This window comes from Ranitomeya variabilis, chromosome 2 (assembly GCF_051348905.1).
Source record: "Ranitomeya variabilis isolate aRanVar5 chromosome 2, aRanVar5.hap1, whole genome shotgun sequence".
NCBI lineage: Eukaryota > Metazoa > Chordata > Amphibia > Anura > Dendrobatidae > Ranitomeya > Ranitomeya variabilis.
In genome coordinates this window covers 561444481-561453836 of record NC_135233.1, presented here as the reverse complement: position 1 = coordinate 561453836, position 9356 = coordinate 561444481, and positions in this window count along the sequence as shown.

The following is a 9356-nucleotide window of genomic DNA, read 5'->3' as shown; positions in this document are numbered from 1 at the left end:
AGAGGACAGAACATGAACTTCAATCCAATATTGCGGCCAGCATGCAGCCAGCGGGTAAGGAAAGGGTGAATCAAACACCCGAAAAGTCCCCGATAAATTGGACAATTTGCATATTCCAGGTGCCTTCTGGTAAAAAACAAAGAGTCTTCCCTCAGCAAGAATATCATTCGGTACAGCCATGACCAGCTGCTTGTAAAGCATCGCCAAATGAGGGACTGAAGCTTGACGAGGATAATTTGCATATTGCAGGTGACTTCTGGGAAAAGCAAAGAGTCTACCCTCAGCAAGAACATTGTTAGATTGAAGCTTGAGGAGGACAATTTCGATATTCCAAGTGCGTTCTGGGGAAAGCAAAGAGACTCCTCTCAGCAAGAAGTTTGTTGGGTACTGCGGGGACCAGCCGCTTGGAAAGCATTGCCACACAAGGGATTGAAGCTCGAGGAGGACAATTTGCATATTCCAGGTGCCTTCTGGGAAAAGTGAAGAGTCTTCCCTCAGCAAGAAGATCATTGGGTACAGCTGGGACCAGCTGCTTCGAAAGTTTCGCCAAACTAGGGACTGACGCTTGAGGAAAATAATATGCATAAGCCAGGTTTCTTCTGGGAAAAACAAAGTCTCTCCCTCAGCATGAAGATCGTTAGGTACAGCCGGGACCAGCTGCTTGAAAAGCATCACAATGCTAAGGATTGTAGTTTGAGAATGACAATTTGCATATTCCAGGTGCCTTCTGGGGAAAAGGAAATAGTCTCTCTTCAGCAAGAGGATCATTGGGTACAGCCAAGATCAGATGCTTGGAAAGCATTGCCAAACCATGGATTGAAGCTTCAAGAGGTCAATTTGCATATTCTAGGTGCCTTCTGGGAAAAATGAAGAGTCTTCCCTCAGCAAGAAGATCATTGTGTACAGCTGGGACCAGCTGCTTGTAAAGCATCACCAAACTAGTGATTGAAGCACGAGGAAGATAATATGCAAATGCCAGGTGTCTTCTGGGAAAAAACAAAGAGTCTCCCTCAGCAAGAAGATCGTTGGGCACAGCTGCGACCAGCTGGTTGGAAAGCATTGCAAAACCAAGGATTGTAGTTTAAGAAAGATAATTTGCATGTTCCAGGTTCTTCTAAGAAAAGCAAAGAGTCTTCTCTCAGCAAGAAGAACATTGGGTACAGCCAGGACCAGCATCTTGTAAAGCATAGCCAAATTAGGGATTGAAGCTTGAGTAGGTAATTTTTCATATTCCATGTGACTTCTGGGAAAAGCGAAAATCCTCTCCACAGCAAAAAGATTGTTAGATTGAAGCTTGAGGAGGACAATTTGCATATTCCAGGTTCATTCAGGAAAAAGCAAAGAGTCTCCTTTCAACAGGAAGATTGTTGGGTACAGCCGGGATCAGCTGCTTGGAAAGCACGCCAAACCATGGATTGAAGTTTCAGGAGGACAATTTGCATATTCCAGGTGCCTTCTGGGAAAAGAGAAGAGTCTCCCCTCAGCAAGAAGATCATTGGGTACAGTGAGGACCAGCTGCTTGTAAAGCATTGCCACACTCAGGATTGAAGCTTGAGGAGGACAATTTGCATATTCCAGGTGCCTTCTAGGAAAAGTGAAGAGTCTCTCCTCAGCAGGAAGATCAATGGGAACCATTGGGACCAGCTGCTTGGAAAGTATTGCCAAACTAGGGATGGAAGCTTGATGAAGATAATGTTCATATGCCAGGTGTCTTCTGGGAAAAGCAAGCAGTCTCCCTCAGCAAGAGGATCATTGGGTACAGCCATGACCAGCTGCTTGGAAAGCATTGCAAAACCAGGAATTGTAGTTTGAGAAGGACAATTTGGAAAGTCTACGTGCCTTCTGGGAAAAGCATAAAGTCTCTCCTGTTGGGTACAGCCAGGACCAGCTGCTTGGGAACCATTGCTAAACAAGGGATTGAAGCTTGAGGTAGACAATATGCATATGCCAGGTGTCTTCTGGGACAAGAGAAGAGTCTCCCCTCAGCAAGAAGATTGTTGGTTACAGCGGGGACCAACTGCTTGGAAAGCATCACCAAACCAAGGATGGAAGCTTGAGGACAATAATTTGCTTATTCCAGTTACATTCTGAGAAAATCAAAATGTCTCCTCTCAGCAAGAAGATCGTTGGGTACAGCCAGGACCAGCTTTTTGGAAAGCATCAACAAACCATTCATTGAAGCTTGAGGAGGACCATTTGCACATTTCAGGTGTCTTCTGTGAAAAGCAAAGATCATTGGTACAGCTGCTTGGAAAGCATCTCCAAACCAAGGATTGAAGCTTGAGGAGGACAATTTGCATATTCCAAGTGCCTTCTGGGAAAAGCAAAGAGCCTCCTCTCAGTAAGAAGATCATTGGATACAGCAGGGACCAGCTGCTTGGAAAAAGCATTGCCAATCCTTGGATTTAAGCTTGAGGAGAACAATTTGTATATTCCAGGTGCCTCCTGGGGAAAGCAAAGAGTCTTCTCTCAGCAAGGACATCATTGGATTGAAGCTCGAGGAGGACAATTTGCATTTTCAAGGTGCCTTTCGGGAAAAGCAGAGTCTCCTCTTGGCAAGAAGATTGATGGGTACAGATGGGACCAGTTGCATGGAAAGCATCACCAAACCAGGAATTGAAGCTTGAGGACAATTTGCATATTCCAGGTGCCTTTTGGGAAAAGCAAAGAGTCTCCTCTCAGCAAGAAGATCATTGGGTACAGCCAGGACCAGCTGCTTGGAAGGCATCACCAAGCCAGGAATTGAAGCTTGTGGAGGATAATTTGCATATCCCAGGTGACTTCTGGACAAAGCAAAGAGTCTCCCCTCTGCAAGAAGATCGTTGGGTATATCCAGAACCAACTGCTTGAAAAGCATTGCAGTACTAAGGATTGTAGTTTGAGAATGACAATTTGCATATTCCAGGTGCCTTCGGGGGAAAAGGAAATAGTTTCTCTTCAGCAAGAAGATCATTGCGTACAGCCAAGATCAGATGCTTGGAAAGCATTGCCAAACCATGGATTGAAGCTTGAAGATGCCAATTTGCATATTCCAGGTGCTTTCTGGGAAAAATGAAGTCTTCCCTCAGCATGAAGATCATTGGGTACAGCTGGGACCAGCTGCTTGTAAAGCATCACCAATCTAGTGATTGAAGCTCGAGGAAGATAACATGCATAAGCCAGGTGTCTCAGCAAGTAGATAGTTGGGTACAGCGGCGACCAGCTGGTTGGAAAAAATTGCAAAACCAAGGATTGTAGTTTGAGGAGGATAATTTGCATGTTCCAGGTGCTTTCTGGGAAAAGCAAAGACTCTTCCCTCAGCAAGAAGAATACTGGGTACAGCCAGAATCAACATCTTGTAAAGCATCGCCAAATTAGGGATAGAAGCTTGAGGAGGAGGATTTGCATATTCCATGTGACATCTTGGAAAAGCAAAGAGTCTCCCCTCAGCAAAAAGAATGTTAGATTGAAGCTTGAGGAGGACAATTTGCATATTGTGATGAGGGAACAGCCGCCATCTTGGACGGGCATACTAACAGAGATTGGCGTGACTCCATTTTGTCTCCTGGTCACAGGTCTGCAGAGAGGAGTGCTCCTGGCCCCCACCTTTTCTAATGAATAAAGTTCTTTTCAGTATGTTAACGGGCTGAGCACAATGAAGCAGGCAGATAGCATTTCAAAGCCTGACTGAGGAAGCCACCCCAGCAGGGAGCTGGGAAGTGCTTAGAAGTGCTTGGGGGCTTAATTAAAGCACGCATGTCAAGTGGCCACTGGATACACATCTATTATGGCTGTCCATTCGAACCATCTCCAACATGGAATCGTGAATTATAGAGGCATCATCCGAGGTACCGGCTCATAAAAAATATTCCCCTCGCCCTAAAGAAATTGCGCATCTAACAGTGCGACTCCCATGTCCGTGGGAGGTCTGAAACCCGAGATATAGAGATCAGCCTCCCACAGGGACCGAATGGGTCCAGGTTTGATCCCAGTACGACCGGCAGAACAAACCACAGGCGCTGGTACTGCCCGTGTGCTGACCCGATCATCCTGAGAGAAGTTATCCCATTTATTAGATATTGGAATAAATCTCACAGGGAGGCAGAGGGGTGGAGATTGCTAAGCCTACCCAGCTACAGGGGGAGGGACACAGCAGGGTTAAGAGCTGGAACACTTGGAGAGTGGGCTAGAACAGAGGAAGATGACTAACTAAGGGACAGGGCATATGCCAGCCAGAGGGGAGCAAGCACACGCTTTCTGGTGGCTGCCCGGCAACTAAGTTTTGGACCTGCGGAACGCTGAGCCCCCCGGCTTCCACAAGCGACCTTCAACCTGGTAAATTGACCTCCAGCTTTATACCTTTAAGCCTTGTATTATTATTGTTATATTGTACTCTGACTGTAACTATTGATATATTGTGATTGTATATTTCTTGTAATTACCTAGTGCGCCCTTAATGCAATTAAATCATAAATTAATTTTGGGCTGATCCTTTTACTCTGATTGCGAATCTTAGAATACCAAGTGTGGGTATCAGGGCAGTCTCCCCGGCGGCCATTTGCTGTAGGTGCAGTTCCGTTACTGACCTGAGAGACAAAGGGGGCGCCGGAGAGCTGTGCCTGTGTAGTGACGTCACGGATTGGTGACGTGGGAGGAACAGGGCTTCCTTCACACATATTCTGGGTGTATTCAGGAAAAAGCAAAGAGTCTCCTCTCAGCAAGAAGAATGTTGGGTACAGCTGGGACCAGCTGCTTGGAAAGCATGCCAAACCAGGGATTGAAGCTTGAGGAGGACAATTTGCATATTCCAGGTGCCTTCTGGGAAAAGCGAAGAGTCTCCCCTCAGCAGGAAGATCACCAATTTTTTGCCTCTAGGACATTATTGCAAAAAAGCTTGGCTGATTGAGTAGATTACACACGAAGAAAGACACACAGCAAGTCAGCCAGATCTAGGAGCAACATGGCTGATGTGACAATCTACATGGTGAGCTGCCGCATGTGCTACATGTTCACAGATCGACCAGAACAAGAATCCAACTTCAGCTGCCAGAAGTGTAGATTACTGGCCCTTTTAGATGAAAAGGTGAGGGGTCTGGAAGAAAGAATTGCAACTTTGAAACTCATCAAAGAAAATGAAGACTTTCTAGACAGAACAGAAGCATCTCTATTGGTCACAGAAGGTGAATAAAGTGTCAGGGAACCTTCAAAAGCAGACGAGTGGAAGCATGTGACAAAAGAAGGAAAAAGACCATGGAGACATCACCAACCACACAACTGATAAACCAATAACAAGGCCTTGTGGAGGACGAAGATGGCACACCTAAGGATTAGGCACTACCAGCAAGCAAAGAAGAAAAGGGCACACTTTTGCAACACCCAGAAGTGACAACAAAAAGTATAACAAAGAAGTGTGGTAGTGGTGGGAGACTCACTACTGAGAGGCACAGAAGCAGCCATTTGCAGACCGGACATAACCGCAAGAGAAGTATACTGCCTCCCAGGTGTGAAGATCAAGGATGTGACAAATAGGATACCAAAGCTCATCAATTACAAAGACTTCCACCCATTTCTACTGATACATGTTGGCACTAATGACATTGCAAGGAAGGAGCTACCAACAATCTGCAAGGACTTTGAAGAGTTGGGGAAGAAAGTATAGGAACTGGATGCACAGGTAGTTTTTTCTTCTATCCTTCAAGTAGACGGGCATGGCACCAGGGGATGAAACATGATCCTTGATGTGAACATCTGGCTAAGACGATGGTGCAAACAACAAGGATTCAGATTCCTGGACCATGGTGTGAATTACCTGTATGATGGACTCCCCGCCAGAGACAAACTACACCTCAACAAACCTGGAAAGCAGACATTCGCCAGAAGACTCGCTATACTCATCAGGAGGGCGTTAAACTAGAAGACAAGGGGACGGGAAGAAAAACGTTGGACATGAACATAAAGCCAGAAATATACTGATGAAGGATATGAGGTGCGGCAAAGAAGACCCAAGACATCATACTCAAAAAGGAGGTAAGAAAATTTCTAAAGCAATCCACGGGGAAGAGTTTGAAACAAAACAAAATCTTCTAAACAGCATGCTGCCAGAAGCCTGACAAACAAGATGGAAGAACTAGAAGCAGAAATATCTACAGGTAACTGACAGTGGGAATAACCGAGACATGGTTAGATGAAAGCTATGACTGGGCAGTTAACTTACAGGATTACAGTCTGTTTAGAAAGGATTGTAAAAATTGGAGAGGAAGAGGGGTTTGTCTTTATGTAAAATCTTGTCTAAAGTCTACTTTAAGGGAGGATGTTAGCGAAGGGAATGAGGATGTCGAGTCCATATGGGTCGAAGTACATGGAGGGAAAAATAGCAACAAAATTCTCATTGGGGTCTGTTACAAAACCCTAAATATAACATAAATCAGGGAAAGTCTACTACTGAGAGCTCATACTCACTTGCGCAAAACTCGGATGAGTCTCGCATGGCAATACCCGGCACAGAGGAGCGGAGTGTGCGGCTGCATGTATTCCTATGTGGCCGCACGCTCCAATCTGAGTGCCAGCAGCAGCGCCGAGAATTAACATGCGAGACTCATCCGAGTTTCGCGCAAGTTAGTATGAGCCCTTAAGCAGATAGATGAAGCTGCAACCCAAAATGAGGTCCTTGTTATGGGTGACTTTAACTACCCAGATATCTACTAGGAAACAGAGACCTCCGAATCCAATAAAGGCAACAGGTTTCTGCTAATAACCAAGAAATATTATCTTTCACAATTGATGCAGAATCCAACCAGAGGAGCAGCACTTTTAGACCTAATACTATCTAACAGACCTGACAGAATAATAAATCTGCAGGTCATGGGGCGTCTAGGAAATAGCGACCACAATATTATACAGTTTGACTTGTCTTTCGCTAGGGGGACTTGTCAAGGAGTACAAAAACACTGAAGTTTAGGAAGGCAAAGTCTGACCAGCTAAGGCCTCTTTCACACTTCCATCTTTCTTTTTCCATCACAATGCGTCGTTTTGTGAAAAAAACGGATCCAGCAAATGTTTCTGCTGGATCCGTTTTTTTCTCATAGACTTGTATTAGCGACGGATTGTGACGGATGGCCTTCCGTTTCATCCGTCGTGCACTGGATCCGTCGTAAAAATGCTGTCTGTCAGCCGGAGACAACGCACAGAGGAACGTTTTTTTGTGTACGTCGGAAAATCACTCAGCGACGGATCCCGCACTGACTGTCATTGGCTATAATGGAAGCCTATGGATGCAGGATCCATCGCTGACTGTCAAAAGCAGGAATCCAGTGACGGGTTCCGTCTTTTGAAACTGAGCATGCGTGGAAGAATTTCCAGTTAGGGAAATTTTCTCTTGCTCGCTCTCTCTCTCTTTTTACTATTAATGCTGCCTATGCAGCATCAATAGTAAAAAGATATCATGTTAAAAATAATAAAAAAAAATCTTGATATTCTGACCTTTCGGCGTCCCTTTCAGCCTTCCCGATGCTCGTGACGCTCGTGATGCTCCCATTCCCAGTAATGCATCACGGCAATTACCCCAGATGACGTAGTGGTCTTGCGAGACCGCTACGTCATCGGGTCATTTCGCAAGGCATTATTGGAAACGGGAGCATTGGGTAGGCTGTGGGTGACGCCGGAAGGTTCTTACTTTTTTATCTTTTTTATTATTTTTAACATGGGATGTGTTGTGTATGAGTTTTTGCAGTGGAAAACCGCTGCGAAGACGCATACACAACAGGTACACATAGCCTCGACGGGTCCATTAAAAAAATGGACCCATTGTACCTGTTTTTTACAATCTGCACAGGATCCATCTTTTCAACATTTTGACGGATCCTGTGCAGATTGTAAAAAAGGAAGTGTGAAAGAGGCCTTAGAGAGACACTTAATCTGATTGACTGGGACAATGTCCTCAGAAATATATAGATAATAAATGGGAAATGTTTAAGAACATCCTAAATAGGCACTGTAAGCAGTTTATACCTTGTGCAAATAAAAGGACAAGAAATAGGAAAAACCCAACGTGACTAAACAAAGACGTAAGAGGGGCAATAAACAGTAAAAAGAAAGCAGTTAAACTACTAAAGCAGTATGGCACTATTGAAGCTCTAAAAAACTACAGGAAGAAAAATACCGTACATACTTGAGTATAAGCTGAGATTTTCAGCCCATTTTTTTGAGCTGAAAGTGCCCCTCTCGGCTTATACTCGGTGTTATGATCCTAGTGGTAGAGGATCGCTGAAGTTCCAGCTAAGTCTGCAAACACAAAAACTAGCTCATAGGGAGGTGGTAACTTGGCTGACCGTATACCTGATCCTAGCACAACAACTAGAAGTAGCCGGGGATCGTACCTACGTTGATTCTAGACGTCTCGCACCAGCCGGAGAACTAACTAACCCTTTCAGAGAAAATAAGACCTCACTTGCCTCAAGAGAAAGGACCCCAAAGTTAAAATACAAGCCCCCAACAAATAATAACGGTGAGGTAAGAAGAAAAGACAAACGTAAGAATGAACTAGATTTAGCAAAGAGAGGCCCACTAATTAATAGCAGAAAATAGGAAGAGGACTTATGCGGTCAGCAAAAACCTTACAAAAATATCCACGCTGAATATCCAAGAACCCCCGCACCGACTAACGGTGTGGGGGGAGAATATCAGCCCCCTAGAGCTTCCAGCAAAAATCAGGAATCACATTATGAACAAGCTGGAACAAAATAGAAGCAATGCGAATAAACAAAAATAAGAAAGCAGGACTTAGCTTATCTTGCAAAAAACAGGAGACCAGGAGTCAGGAGCAAACAGACATAGACTGACTACATCGATTCCAGGCACTAGACTGAGTTTCCAGGAAGTCTAAATAGGAACACCCAAGGCCTAACGAACCAGGTGGGTACCAACCTGGAGAAAGATAATCCAAGAGTAATACCGCTAGTGACCACAAGAGGGAGCCAAGAAATATAGTTCACAACAACTCGGGTTGCTGTCCCAGGGGGGTCGGTGGGGGAGCGGCAGCTGTCAAATCATACTCACCTGCTCCTGGTGCGTCTCTGCATCTCTGGCGCTGGCAGCTCTTCCTGTGTTCAGCATGCACGTGGTACCGCTCATTAAAGTAATGAATATGGACACATATTCATTACTTTAATGAGCGGTACAATGTGACCGCTGAACACCCGGAGCAAGCTGCCGGCACCGGAGACCATCTGTCACTGACAAGCAGGGACCGTGCCAGGAGCAGGTGAGTATAGCGGGGGAGGGTGAGCATTGCGTGATATTTACCTCTCCCCGTTAAACTGCCGGGCGCCGCTCAGTCTTCTGCATCCCCTGGCTGTGACTGTTCAGGTCATAGGGTGCAA